Raw genomic sequence first — 16,842 nt, 5'->3', positions numbered from 1 at the left:
AATTGAAAACACATGAATGTGAAGTGTCACAAATGTATGAAGAATCAAAACAAAGTATTGGAGGTCCTTTGGCTCTTGTTTCAAAGGTATCAGAAATTGATGTTAATGAAAACGATGGTTCAGATGATGAAGGATTTTTGATGAACTCTGATGATGAAGCTGTGGCATTCTACTCAAACAACAGATTTAAGAAGTTTTTCAAAAATCCTTTTAATCCAAAAGGAAAGGCTAATGATGCGAAAAGTGGAGTCACAAAAATTGGAGGAGAGGAGAGGAAGATAATGGAGAAAGCTGAAGAGAAACAAAAAGATGCGAAAGAAGTGAAAAAGCTGAAAGGTGATTCAGGAATTTACTGTCACTACTGCAATGGTGCGAATCACTTCGCAGCTGATTGCATGTTGCGAAAGAAAGAAGAGAAGAAGGAAAAAGTTAAAGATGAAGCATACTACTCTGAAAAGATTGAAGAGATACGTGCTAAGACCAAAGGAGTGTCTTTGGTTGCGAAAGGTGAATCTGCTGATGAAGAGAGTGGAACGTATCAGATTTGGTCTTCAGGATCTGATGACAAGGAAATGAGGCATCCCACACATGGAGCAATGTTCGCAAGTTTTGAAGATTGTGAAGAGGAAATTTCAGGAAGGTGCTTCGTATCCAAATCCACAAACAAATCACCCATGACAACCAAGGTACGAGCAATACTTGAATCTTTTAATATTCCTTTATCTGCTTATGATGCTGAAATTGTTTCATTTGATGATACTGTGGCTTATTTTGATTCTGTTATTGTGTCTGCTAGTACTAAAGCTCAAAAATTAAATTTGCAACTAGGTGAGACACGGATAGAATTAGAAATAAAGAGGAGCAGAGTAGAAAAACTTGAAATGCAGATCAAAAATATAGATTGTGATAGGAATAATCTTACAAATGATGTTATGTTGTTGCTAGCACAAAGGAACATATATTGTAATTCTGCCAAACGGCTATATGCAAAATTAACTGCTTTACATCATTCTTCTGACATTAGCAAAGAACAACATAGGAAACTTTTACCTTTTCTTGAGTATGAACGTGAAAAAGTTGATGTTGTTTCTTATGATTGCGAAAGTACAATTGCTCAATTTGACAAAATACCTGATGATAGATATCCATACGGTATTGTCAAAATTGATGAATTTCTGAATGCTGATGAGTTAGTTAACATTGTCAATGAAATTTTGACAAAGAGTGAACAAGTGAAAATCTTAAAGAAAACAGAAAATTCAACTCTTGCCTCTGAATTCAATTATGTTGATATTGTTGATAATTCAGATAATGTGAGTGAAATCAGTGAGATAGAAGAGGAAGAAGAGGTTGATTGTTCTCAATTGTCAATCATTAATCTCACATCTAAGATCAAAGGTAAAGAAATAATAGTTGATTCGATAGTAGAGGATGAAATTGATAAACCTTCAACTTCGCAACATTGTAAGTTTGATAATGTGGAAGTTGAAAGCTGGAAATCTGATGATACTGATGAGAACAAAGAAGAAGTGAAAGATTCAAATGAAACACCTCAACGAGTTGTGGTTGATCAAGTGTTTGAGAATACAAAAGAATTTGACAAAATTTTAAATGACAAAGGCGCACATTATTTGGAAACCAACACTGTCGTTTATCTAAATTTTGTATGCACTGATAAAACAATTTTTCCAAATCACGTTTTTGTCACTACTGGAAATGCTGAGAAAATTAATCATGAATTCAACAAAATGATTGAAAAAGATAATCTAAAGTGAACCACAGAAAGTTTTTTTGCAAATCAAAACACAGAAGCAAACAATTTAACTCAAAATTCTTATGTGTTTCAAAAACAAAAATCATTACAAAAATGGGTGGTTAATGGTGAAAAGGCAAACCAAGATTTTGAAAAGGTGGAAAAATCAAAGTCTGAAGTAAAATTAAATTCTCATGAATTCTAATTGATGGTTGGAAATTATTTAACAGAAAATAATGTTTCAAAAAGAAAAGCAAGAAAAGCAAGAAAAGCAATTTTCTAGCAAGTTGTGTCTAATGACAAACCAAGAGCTGAAAAAGAACAAATTTCAAAAACAACATCATCAAAATTTCAAAGCAAAAATAAACAAACAGATTCAAGTTTTCATAAATCAATAAATTATGTTGACAAAATTCCATATGTTCGTAAATATGACAACAATCGAAAATTTGAGAATTCGCAAAAATTTGCAAATAATCAAAATTTTCAAAATGTTGGCAAATTCACGAATACTTCATCAAGTTTGAAAAATTCAACTCAAGCAAAAGTGAAATTTTCACCAAAACAACCAAATTTTACAAATCCTTCAGTCTCAAAACCGACCAAAGTTTCATATACAAAAGGAAAATCTGATGTACGTACGATCAATCGTTGGTTTGAAGGGAAAGGAAGAAAATATCAAAGTGGGATGTTTTCAGAGCAACAAATCAAGAATGCATTTGATAAGTTCGCAAATAACTCTTCCACTGCTAGTTCAACATCTCATAATTCGCAAGTTCCGGTTCAAAAATGGAAACCAATTATCAAAAATGCGAATGTTGTGAAGGATAAGATTACAATCAATGGAAATCCAAAACTATTGAATGACTGTATCTCAATATCTAGATTTGATGATGTTGATACAATGGATTCTGTCACAAACAAAGTGAAAACGTGGTTTTTAAATTCCAAGAATTTGTTTCATTCTACTAATGATGGACCCAACAAGTCTTGGGTTCCTAAATTCTTTCAATAAATGCAGGTGATGTGTGACGAGCAATATGATTCTAAATGGTATATTGATAGTGGTTGCTCTCATCATATGACTGGAAGAAAGGAAAACTTGTGAGATTATAGAAGCTTGGAAAATGCAGGAGTAGTCAAATTTGGAAATAATCACAAGTGTGAAGTGAAAGGCTATGGGAAAGTCACAAATGGAAAATTCACTGTGAACAGAGTTGCTTATGTTGAAGGACTTCAACATAATTTGATAAGCGTGTCACAACTTGTTGTTGGTACTAGAAATCAAGTTGTATTTAATGAAGAAGGAAGTATCATTTCAAATGCGAAGTCAAATGAAATACTTCTCAAATCCAAAAGATATGGTGATATGTTTACACTGGACATCAAACCAATTGTGGGAAAACCTGCTGTGTGTTTACTATCAAAAGCATCTAATGATCTCAACTGGCTTTGGCATAGAAGATTGTCACACTTGAACTTTCGAAATATTAATAAACTTGTCACTGAAGATTTAGTTCGAGGGTTACCAGTACTAAAATTTGACAATGATTCTTTGTGTGCAGCTTGCGAACAAGGAAAAAAACATCGAAAAGGTCATCCGATTGTGATAGATTCAAAAATCGTAGAACCATTGGAACTTCTTCACATTGACTTATGTGGACCGTCGACTGTTGCAACAATCAATAAAAAACGGTATATTTTAGTTGTTGTAGATGATTTCTCTCGATTCACATGGGTGAATTTTCTCAGGTTGAAATCTGAAGTTGCTCTGACAATGATTGATTTTATCAAAAAGATTGAACTTACTCTGAAGAAGAATGTACGGAAAATTAAAAGTGATAATGGTTCTGAGTTTAAAAATCAAAGTCTTGATATTTTTCTCACAAGCAAAGGCATTTCGCATAATTTCTCATCACCATATACTCCACAACAAAATGGTGTTGTTGAAAGAAGAAATCGATCTCTATGCAAAGCAGCCAGGACCATGTTAACATATGCGAATCTACCTCAATATCTTTGGGCAGAAGCAGTGTCCACTGCATGTTTTACTCAGAATCGATCGTTCATTCATCGAAGATTCAATGTTACTCCATATGAAATAATCAATAATCGGAAACCTAATGTAAAATTCTTTCATGTTTTTGGTTGCAGGTGCTTTATCATGAATCTCAAAGATAATTTGTTCAAGTTTCAAGCTAAAGCTGATGAAGGCATATTCTTAGGATATTCACAGAATTTAGTTGCATACAGAGTGCTTAATAAAAGAACAAGAAAAGTTGAAGAAACTTTCAATTTAACGTTTGATGATTACTATCTTAAACAAATAGACAGTAAATTTGAAAATAAATCAATACTTGTGGATTCAAATACTCAAATTGATAATTCTGAAATCAATGATTATGATTATGACTTAATTTTCGGAATTCTTGACAGGGCAATTGAAGCAGAAAATAAAGCTCCTGATAATCAAACATCAGAATCCTCAAAACATACTGATGATTCGACAATAACTACAACATCAATAACTTGTGAAAGTACGCCTGATATTCGTATGGAGGAGGAACATACGAGTATTAATGAAGATAGTCAGCCAACTTACTAGGGGGAGAATGAAATTATGAATCATCAAGTTGAGGGGGAGCATTCGCAGAATCAACAGGAACATCATTTTGAGGGGGAGCATCAAGATGAAGATAATGTTGAGGGGGAGCATGATGAAACAGAGACAATTAATCTTGATGAAAATGATGAGTTTCATGAACTGAATGATAATTTTTCTGTTGCAGGATCTGAAAATAAAGATATGTATGAAGATGCACCATTAGAATTTGATCCTAATTTTCCACCACTTGAGAAATGGACAAGAAATCATCCAAAAGAACAGGTAATTGGTAATCCACAAGATGGTGTGTTGACTAGAGCTCAAATTCGTGTGAAAAATGAGGTACTGAATGCGAACCAAGAACTATGTATGTTTAATGTCTTTATTTCGAAAATAGAGCCAAAGACAGTAAAAGTTGCTATGGAACACTCAGATTGGGTTGTTGCTATGCAATCTGAACTGGCTGAATATGAACGAAACAAGGTTTGGAGATTAGTTTCTAAACCTTCTGATGTTTCAATTGTCGGACTAAAATGGATTTTTAAAAACAAAACCGACAAAGATGGCAATATTATTCGAAATAAAGCTAGACTAGTGGTTAAAGGTTATTCGCAACAAGAAGGCATAGACTATGAAGAAACATTTGCACCTGTTGCAACACTTGAAGTAGTTCGCATATTTTTAGCCTATGCAGCTCACAAAGACTTTGATGTTTATCAAATGGATGTTAAATGTGCATTCTTAAATGGAGAACTAGAAGAAACAGTGTATGTTGAACAACCACCAGGATTTATAAGCAATGAACATCCTAATCATGTTTACATCCTAGATAAGGCTGTATATGGATTAAAACAAGCACCAAGAGCCTGGTACGCAACACTTACAAATTTCTTGAAACAATCTAAATTTAAACAAGGATCAGTTGACCCCACATTATTTCGCAAGAAAGTTGGGTGTCATCTAATGCTTTTTCAAATTTATGTTGATGATATTATCTTTGGCTCAACTGATCCAGCATTGTCAATTGAATTTGAAAATCTAATGAAAAGTCAGTTTGAAATGAGCATGATGAGAAAAATTAATAATTTTGTTGGCTTAAACATAAGACAGAACAGGGATGGAATCTTAATCAATCAATAAAAATATACGAAGAATTTGCTTGAAAAGTTTGGAATGTCTAATAGCACGAAACTCAGAGTACCAATGGCAATAGGTACAAGACTAACTCCTTCGTTAGATGCTCCTGCTGTTGATTTAACACTTTATCGAAGCATGATTGGGTCTTTATTGTATTTAACTGCAAGTAGACCTGATATTATGTTTTCGGTTTGCAATTGTGCTAGATATCAAGCTAATCCCAGAGAACCTCATTTGACTGCAGTGAAAAATATTTTTCGCTATCTTAAGGGAATAGTTTCTTTAGGACTTTGGTATCCTACGAAAACGGGGTTTTTCATTCAAGCTTTTTCAGATTCTGATCTAGGAGGATGTACTTTGGATAGGAAAAGTACGAGTGGTGGATGTCAACTATTGGATGGGAAGTTGGTGAGTTGGCAATCAAAGAAACAAACTTTTGTGGCTATATCAACCGCTGAGGCAGAATACATTGCTGCTGCTGCTTGCACTTCGCAAATTATTTGGATTCAGAGTCAACTTCGTGACTATGCAATAAACATGAAAAAGATTCCTTTGTATTGTGATTCGAAAAGTGCAATTCGCATTTGTCATAATCCAGTACAACATTCGAAGACAAAACACATTGCTCTTCGATATCATTTTATCAAAGATCATGTGGAAGATGGGAATATCGAAATTTATTTTGTTAAAAATCCTGAACAACTTGATGATATTTTTACAAAACCTCTTGATGAAAAATCATTTGTTAGAATTTTAGCAGGTTTGGGGATGATTAATGCGAATTCAATTTCAAAAACTCATGTCTAAAAGTCTGGTTCAGCAGTTATGAGTCAAATTTGTTCAGAGATTACTGTTCATTCAGAGGCTTCGCATCCACATCTTTTCGCATCTGAGATCATAACAACTAAGGTAAGGTTTACGACTAATTTTGAATTATTTTTTAACCTTTGAAAAATCAAAAATCCAAAAAGATTTTATTTTGTTATGTTCTTAATTTTGAAAAATTAAAAATCCAAAAAGATTTTATTTTGTTATGTTCTTAATTTTGAAAAATTAAAAATCCAAAAAGATTTTATTTTGTTATGTTCTTAATTTTGAAAAAATTAAAAATCCAAAAAGATTTTATTTTGTTATGTTTTTAATTTTGAAAAATTCAAAAATCACAAAAATATTTTTGTTTTCTTTGTTCTTTAAACTTTGTGTGCTGAGAATTTAATACAGGGCTAAAATACGAAGATGTCATACTTATGTGTTTCTACGGGAAGGTATCAAATTTATTTTAAAAAACTAGTTAGGATGTCCCTAGAAGCATGCTGCTGTATGTAGACCAAAAGCCTTAACAAGACTCTATGTGTGAAAAGAAAGCCTTAATGAAATTATCACATGAAAATTTCTTCCCAAAAAGGCTTATATTCGAATAAGTCAAAAGAGCTACCTTACTCTTCTCAAATGAGTTAAGAGTTTTCTGTTTTGTCCATTATAACAGAGGTACACTTCGATTCTTATCCAATCTTTTTATACCAAACAATTCTTACACTCCAAATTTTTGAAGAGATTTGTCCTTGAGGTCTTTGATAAAACCAATCAAAACCTAGACAAATCACAAGTCTGTGTTTATTATCTAACATCATGAGTCCGTGATGGAAGTGAAACCCAAAAATCATAAACCTTAAGGAATTGACGGGGAACTTTGTTCCAGATTTTTACAAAACCTTTGTTTTAGTATCAAAAATTTCGAAACTTCAAATCATATTCAATTCGCATGTGTGGTCTTGATCAAATATTCACAACCAACAATATTTGTTACCCAACAAGATCCAGAACAAATTTTCTTTTGAATATGATTTCTGTGTAAGTTTCATTCGCAAATCCTTGTCATGATAAATATTTTCACAAGCCAACTTGTCACTGACTACACTGGTCAAACAAGTAATATCATTTAAAATTTCTCACCTTATGTTAAGGCTGATATGTAATGAAATTTAAAACCAATCCAAAATGTCTTTTAAAAGAAGCCCTTCGATACTTCTCTACAAGTATTCGATTGTAATTCACGGGAAACTACACAAGCTGTTGATTATCTCTCTTGATGATTAACGAAGCAACCTTTGCCTGGGGTTTCAATGCATTCATGTCAAATTAAATTTTTGACATCACAAAATTCCAAATTTTTTGTTTCTCATCTTATTCTGTTGACACAATGCACACACGAAATCCTTGAGGTTCTGAGTAAAACCAACTCAGACTGATGATTTCGCAAATCTGGCATATGACTTCACTTTATATCCCAAAAGTGAAAGAGACTTGACTCCATGCAAAGGGTTTTAAACGATTCAGATTCTATAACGGGAAACTTGACAGGCTGTGTACTCAAGATGGTTGGTATTCTATCCGGTTTTCAAGGAGATGTGACAGTTACTTTTTTAAGCATGGTTATCTTTTGCAGTCATGATCCGATTTTCAAGGTGCCACATCGGATAACATTAAATACATCCCGCTTTAATTTCAAATCAATTTGAGTAACCTATAAAAGGGGGATCAAGAACACTATATACGGTTACGCAAACAGAACTCTCACAAACCTCCAATGTTTCAACCTTGATCAAACTTCATCTTTTTCAAACCCTAAAAATGGCAGCCACTCAATCCAACACTAATGAAGTTCTTTCTCAATCCCTGATGAAAATCCAAAGCACAAACTATCAAGTTGATCCAAATGTATCTTCTTATCCTGAAGGCTTGAAGATGCTTATCGTTGCCCTGAAACGATCACCTCTGTCAACTGCCATGTTTAGTTCCTTCTCTGTTCTGATGACACGGATATCCTTGGCAGCTTCAACGACATCATACAATCATACAGCGGATGTGATAACATTCAACTTAATCAACAATAAACGGGTCAAACTGTCCAAGAAGATGTTTGTTGAATTCTTGCAGATTCCAAACAACCCTCCATTTGTCAAACCTGTTAACTCTCAAATCATTCACATGTTCAACGAGATGGGTCATCAACCAGAGCTTGAGAAGATTAGTGACTTTCGAAAGTCTGGGTTGCCGTGCATATGGAATTTCTTATTTGGAATTTTTCTCAGATGTCTTACAGGAAGATTAGTTGGACTGGATAGAGGACGAATGGAAGTATATGCCATGGTTATGGGCATATACTATGATATAAACGTTGATTATGCAACCCAATTATGGAAGGAAGTTGTTAAGATTCTTGAAAACACAAATTCGGAAAAGGGGATTTCGTGTGCAAGATATTGGAGCTTGATTCTGGAGAATGTCTATGAAAAAGAAGCAATTCCAGTAATGGAGGATGTTGAAGTTGCTGAATTTTCTTTGTATCAGTTTACAATGGCAGTAGAAGATGATGAAGCAATCTTTACTCATGTGGCTCGCATTCCAGATGCAATGCTTCGCAAGGTACCTCAAACTCACAAAGTCTTGGTGAGATATTTGCGAACAGTTGATCAATCAGAGCAGACTGGAGTACTATTGGATGTTGCTGCTCCGTCAAAGAAGAAGAAGCTCATAAAGAAGGATGCGAAAGGTTCATCTACCCAACAAGTTCAAGATGAAGATATTCAGATTGAAGAAACTTCATCTAAGTCAAAGAAAGAAATAATACCTTCTAAGTCTGGGGTATTGAAGAAAATTCGCAAGGTCGAGGTGAGCAGTAAAGGCGTTACTATTCGTAGTATTCCAGCTCCGGTTTCTCCAGGAAAGAAAAGACAAAGAGCTAAAGATGTTGCCAAAAACATGCAACGTACTCTCATCAAAAGAAGAAAGATGGTGATTCGCAATGAATCATCTGATGAAGAAATTGTACCAGAAACTCCACCAATAACATCTACGGTAAATGTTTCATTACCTCTCATTCAAACTTCGCAAATCTCTACCACCTTACCACTCACCAAACCACTCGAAATAGTCACTACCAAATCAGTTTCTGAGGAGGTACCTATTTCTGATACGGTTGTCAACATATCTGATACGGGGGCACCTATCCTGAGTGTTGCAACCACAATCCCAATCTCCTTACCTATTTCTTTACCAATTGTTTCAATTCCATTTACAACTTTATCCACCACTTCATCAATTTTTGATCATGCTCTTCAAAACCCATTTACAACACTTTTTCCATCTCAATCACCCGAAAATCCTCAACTTTCGCAACCTTTATCTGATAATGAAGCTGAAGGAGGTGTCTTTGGAGGGATAATTGAGGACATTCATTTTGATTCAGATCAGGAGGATATTCCTGATCATATGCTTATGACAGGAAAACAATTTAAAATCCTGAATCAAAAGTTGAATGCTATTATTCGGTCGCAAGCTAATTCCGGCAGGATGTCTTCTATATCAGAAATGGAGATTGATGTAATGATCAAAGGGGCTGAGAAGCGTATTATGGAGAAGCTTGATCAATCTGACAAGAATAATGAGCTTCGCATTCAAGCACAAGGGAGCAATTTTTCTTCAGTGGTCAAGGATTTGAAAGCTACTGCAAAAGAACGTCATGTTCTTTTTGTATAGGATGTGAAGAAAGTTCGGGAGGATGTCAACTATAAGCTTCAAGAGTTGAAATTTGAACTTGCGAAAGAGCTTCAGGATATTCATACTCAAAATGCTGAAGTTCAAAAGCAGATTGCGGAGGTTTCTTCAAGAGTACAAAAGTTTGTTGATGTTCCTATTCTTGAAGCCCATAATGAAGAAACAAAGGAGAAGCTTGATTAGCTAACCAAGTTCGTGTCTGAGCATAAAATGGTGGTTTCGCAATCTTCAACTACACACATTCTCACTCCTGAGTTCTTGTCTCTAAAGATTAATACTTTAGAACAAGCAATTCAGAAAGCTCTTGCTCCACTCGCCAATTTTACTTCTTTACTACCAAAGGGTGCCCCACCTGTTTTCACAGGGGTGCAAGGGGGAGAGAAAAGTTTAAGTAAAGAAGAGGATGCGAAGACAGTTGGAAAAGTTATATCTAATCAGCTTATAACTACTCTTCCCATACTTACGAAACCAATTTCCTCAACCACAGTAACCACAAAAACGATTGCCAAAGGAATCGTTATTGGAGAAAAAGAAGGAGGTTCAAGTTCAAAACCTCAAACAGATATGGTGGGAAAAGGAAAGGGAATTTTATATGAAAAATCAAAGGAGGAGAAGAAAGTTGAGGCTGAAGCAGAGTTGGAAACGATGAGGCAAGTACAAAGCATCATGACGCAGAGGGCAAGTGATCCTCCCACGATGAACGAAGGAGATCCTGCGAAGCTTTACTCTTACGAAACTATAGAGTCAAAAGTTGTGGGGAGGGAAATGTCCGAATTCGAGAAGAAGCCAAAGAGAAGTTATGATATTGCGAATTCAGAAAATTGTCAGCTGGATTTTCCAATAAATGAAATGCTATTCATCACTGCTCAGTACAAGATTAGTGAGAAGTTTGATAATCCTGATGATTATATACACATGAAAATCAGATTTCATGCTGTTTTGGGGAAGAATCCAGATGAAGTTTGGTCTTTAATGAAGATCAAAAAGGTGCTGACAATCAAGAAAGACATATTGTTTGAAGACATGCTTCAAAATTTTCGTTATTTTGTTATCCGAGCAGACAACAAGCAGTATGACTTCACTGTAGCAGATTTTCCTCTGATGAACTGCAATGATTTAATTCAAGTGGCTCTGATTTTGAAGCATATGGAAGAAAATAATCTCAAAGGCTCTGAGACTGAAGTGTTCAAGATAGGTTTCGCACATGTTAAGACATACATCGATAATTACTTCGATTGTTTTGCCCTTACAGATGAAGAACTGGCTAATGTGTTGGGAATAGAAGTAAACGTTCCTTGGGAAGAAACTTTATCTCAATTAGCATTATCAAAATATGTTGTTGGAGAAATATTTCTGAAACCGTTCGGCATGGTGTTTTCTGGAAGAGATACAAAAGGGAAACCTAAGAAGTTCTTGTTTAAAGTCTCAGAGGTTGAAAGATATAATTATTCGCAATATACGCACTTTATTGTTCGTATGAACAACTGCAAGAAGAACAATGAAGGAGACAAGAAAGAACTCAAAAAGGTGATCTCCTGGTATGGAGAAGTGCAGAAGACAATCCACTCAGCTGTTCAAAAGTTTATGGGATGAATAGCTTCGACTATTTACAAAGGGGGAGATTGTAGATGTAAAATTGTAAAAGTCGAATATAGTGTTCCCTATAAATAGGGACTGAGGTTAGAAGTGAAATGTCTAGACTTAGTATATTTTTTGTACACTCATGTTCCCTATAAATAGGGACTGAGGTTAGAAGTAGAGAGAGACTTTTTCGTAACAGATATCTCTTTTCTTCTTATGTTGTAATCAGTCTTTATCAATATGAGATCTGATTAATATTTACTCTTCGTGTCCTAAATCTTCAATTACTCAAATCAAACTTTGCGTTCTCAAATCTCGGTAACAATTCTCATCATTATTGCTTTGGTATTCAATGTTGTATGTTTACTTAAAAAAACCTAGATCAAAGCAATTAGGGTTTCATTTACACCATAGGATTGATGTTATGCTCATAACCCATCAAAGGTATAGAGAAATAAGATTTAAGAAGGGCAAAACAGTTGTTGAACAGACCATAATTTTTCTGTAAAAAGCTGAAAATTAAGCTTAGAAATGTATAGAGAATTAAATTGTATTTTTAGTTAACCAAGAGTTTATTTCATCCAATTAGAAATCATTTAGCATTTATTCTCCCCAATACTTGTAAAACCTAAAAGAGGGGCCACAAAAACTCACTTTTGTCGCGTAATGTTATTCAGTTCAAGAAAGATTCATGAAGTTTTCAGTTCCAACGAAGCTTGAGATTTCAATGATTTTTGGATGTCTTAACACATAAAGACATACATTAATAATAAGTTAGAATTTTATAAAGTTGTAACTCACTTAAAACAAGTGAGTTTTATGATAAAAATGAAAAGTAGAAATCATATAATCACCTAGTTTTTCTTGGATCCGAAGTGTGTTATCAAAAGAGTGTTGAAACACAAGGATTCTAAGGAACAAAATGATGGTTTTATTGGGAATATTTGTTGGATTAGGTGTCTAAGCCCATAACTTTTTTGGTATGTACTTGACCCGATTGTGAGCATGGTCATTTTGGGTTTCCTTCACTCATGCAACTTGATAGGATGACAAGAGGAGAGATAGTAGAATTTATTATATGAATAATAAATTGGTACTCGGAAATGGTTTTGTTAATATATTACAAGTTTAATATATTATTTGGAAATCGTACTATTTAATTAGTATTGATTAGAAATTAATTTGGTGATCAAAAGAGACTGACACTACTAGAAAAACAGCCTTTTATGATGCTCATTGCGCGTCGTAAAAGGATCAGACGACGCGCAAATGCGCGTCAAGGAAGGCCCTGTCATAAAGAGAGACGACGCGCTTTTGCGCATCGTCTATAGACGACGCGGATTTACGACGCTCATTTATGACGCGCAATTACGACGCGCATTTACGACACGCAATGTGTATCAAGAAAGGCCCTGTCATAAAGGAAGACGACACACATTCTCGTGTCGTAACCTTACGACGCGCGTGTTAATTACACGCAATGCGTATCAAGAAAGCCCCTGTCAAGAAAGGCCACGTCATAAATGAAGATGACACACATATTTGCGTATCATAATTTTAAATGTTTAAAAAAATATTATTTATAGATTTACTTATTTTCAAATTAAATTTGTATTTAATGTTTCATAATAGAAAATAAAATATCATATACAAAAAATAGAATCCATTGCATAAATTTAATGTCATACAATTCTATTTCTTTCAATATATAAATTTGCATCAAATCTACTATGTACATCAAGTTCCAACTAAGTAAAGTTCCAATAGCTGATTATATGGATATGCAATTGTACATTGGCCCATCTCACTCAATAATGACTTAGCCAAATTCAACTCCATGTCTTTACTGCATCTTGCTGATAATGCTGCAAGATTTAAATCAAGTGGCTTCATATTCCTTTCTTCCATCAACTTTACCTAATGCACAAAATACACAGAAACAAAAAAAAAACATTGTAGAGGAAGGGGTAATTTGGGAAAATGTGAGGGGTATAATATAATAAGAATGCAAATACTTAATACCACTTTCATGCCATCATGGAAACCTATTGTGCATTACATAAAGGCCCTACACCAAGACAAGGCTTTTGTTTGATTATGATCCTCAGCTGTTAAACCAAATACAAAAAGCATGTTAGAAGAATAAAACTAGATGTAGATGAAACTTTAAAAGAGGTTGATCCATCACATTACATAAAGGCCCTCCACTACCTTAAGCAATATTTGTAGAAAAAGTACTTCTTCAGGGCTAAGGTTGCCTACATAAATGGTTGTGTACTGATTACTCTTAATTTGAGAAATTTTTTAGAGACAGGTCCATCATTTCAGCCATTGACAATTCCTGGACAACTTTTCAAGTCCTTTGCTAATAGCTTGCATTTCCTCTGCCAAATATTTTAATTGTACCTAAAATATAATAAATAATCAATAAATTCTTAATTACATTTACACATGTTTTAAATTTCTATATATTTGAATAAGATTAATTGTGATCCCCACCTTTGATGCAGGTTCCAAACTGTCAAGATCCTTGGAGAAATCAAGGAGTTCAGGTAGTTTGTCAACAAGCACCTAAAATTAATTAATTATCCACCACAAAATTATCTTGCTATTTTAAAATTTAATTATTTTCCATACAACATATTAATCAAACCTGAACCCAACAGCAGAAGGCTATCCAATCTGAACCTAACAGCAGCGCCTAAAATGACACCAAATTAATCAAAGTCAAAGTCAAAGTCAAAATCAACTATAACAAAATATTATTATATTTAATAACATAAAATAAACAATGAAAATATTGACCTCTTGCTGTTCCTTGGTTCAGAGCATTTCCATGTGTGACAATTGTTTGCATTACTCTCTTGAACTTACAGGAACTTCTGACCTGATAAAATTTTAATTAGATTAAATTGTTGGATTCGTGAATTGAATCATAACTATGCTACTATTATAGCAAGAAATGGTTATATGGGTGCTAGAGTTAAAGGATGCTTCTCCAGACGGAAGGTAATTTAGAGGGTCGAAGGAATCTGCTTTTTGATTAAAAGACCAAAATACCCTCGTTATATATATATATATATATATATATATATATATATATATATATATATATATATATATATATATATATATATATATATACAATACATTGAAATAAAATTTTCTTTTTTAGTGGTGAGGGCAGGGGGCTTCAACCAAAGTTATCTGGACAAAATGTTGGTGGGCCTCCTAGTTATGAAGATGTTGTGAGTGACGGTCATAGCCCTGTTGATACCAAGAGGTAAATTAATTAATTAATAAGTCAAAAGATTTATTGACTTGTAAATTGTAATATATATATATATATATATATATATATATATATATATATATATATATATATATATATATATATATATACAATATTGGAATCTAGTCTAACTTGTAAGCATTTGAAGGACTGGAGAAACTGTAAAATCATCACCTCATGTGAACATTAACCATCAAGAAATTCCGGAAGCAGCTGCTCCACCCCCACCAGCTGCCGCCGCCACACCACCTCCAGTTACCACTACGCCGCCACACCACCTCCAGTCTATGCCACAGTTAGCAGTTTTACAATTCCAAGGAGGCCAACAGTATATGCCACAGTCAACAGCTTTTCAACTTCCATATATGCATTAGGTCACATTTTGTGCAATGTATACGTCTTGATTCATCAGAAGAGTAATCACTAGTCTCTTGATGAGATGTACTCGCAATCTTCTGATGGATGAATCCTTTGATGCCATTCAAGACTACTTTGGGTATCTGACCCTGAATCCAATCTTCTGATGGATGAATCCTAAAAACACATGCAAGGTGTTTAAAGAGATCTCTTACTCTTTACGTATAGCCAGCATGAATATTAATGTAGCATATGAATTTTAAATAGTAGTACCTGCTCCACATTATTAAATTACTGGAAATGACATGGAGCATTATGAAGTGGGGCCTCACATATTGCAATTCGAAATGTGTTTGTGGGATACAAAGCCTGGATAGAATCGCTTACAATTCAGTCTGTCATTAGAATATTTTTTCAAAGTTGTAAATCTTGAGAACAGAGTTGTCATAAAATCATAAACAAATATATATAGTCATCCTTCCTGCCAAAGAGTTGCCTTTAAGTACATTAGATCCAAAGCCATTATAGCCCCAAGTGCAGTTACATCTATATTCATATGGGTTCCATCCATCATCTACAAGCAACAAAAAACAAAAACAGAAAATTAATGAAAAAGATAGAAAGGGTAATCAACATTCTAAAAAAAACAAGTAAAAAGCACAACCTGCCCCGAACCACGATTGTGGTCATCCATTGATCCGTTGGAGAGATGGGATCTTTCCTGAGAAAAGGCAATTTAACAAAAAAAAAAAAGCCATCTACATGAAATATTAATTCTAGTCATCTTTAAAGTTTAGGGTGTGTGTGTGTGTGTGTGTGTGGAAAAGATACCTGGACTAGGGTGGATGCGATCAGCCTACCGCCTACTGTTTTGCTGAATGTAACCCCAACAAACATATGATATTAATTCTCCACTGAAATTGAAACAAGAGAAGAAAATATTTACATTAGGAAAAAGAATAATCACTGCATTATAACAATGGAGAACACAACCGTAAGCATGTCTTTTGCTCGATGGAGCCTTCATTATTAAAGGAAGTGATAATCCGCAAGGCAAGATTTTCTAAAATGTGTAGGAACTACTTGTCGGCATTCTCAACATTTCTTTTAGCTTCCTCCTCCTGAAGATAAAATACCATGTTAATTAGATTCCTTGTCAAATGTTTGAAAGTCATGTATATAATTCAGCCTTACGTACAGTCAGTTCCTTCTTAATCATTTTTGTTAAAGCAAGAAGGCGCTCTTCATCAATAAAAGGAAGCTTGCAGATACCCTACAAAAGAGATATTTTTGAAATATAAGAAAATTATAGGCATACTAAACATGGCTGTTGTAGGGATCCATAGGCATTTGGAACAATAATCATATCCCCTAACCTGCCAAATACATCTTTTCCCATCTGTGTCGACATCAAAATCTGAGTATAAACAACAACATATGTATATAATCAATAGTGTTCATAATGATATTAAGCAACAAAATTTATCTGCCAGACAGCTTAGAATGGGACATACCATCAACATAGAAATCAAGAATCCTCGAATCATCAGTTGTCATGAG

This window comes from Lactuca serriola, chromosome 4, assembly GCF_051521515.1.
Source record: "Lactuca serriola cultivar US96UC23 chromosome 4, Lser_US96UC23_V15, whole genome shotgun sequence".
NCBI lineage: Eukaryota > Viridiplantae > Streptophyta > Magnoliopsida > Asterales > Asteraceae > Lactuca > Lactuca serriola.
The sequence above is the reverse complement of the archived record's forward strand: the minus strand, read 5'-3'. Positions refer to the sequence as shown.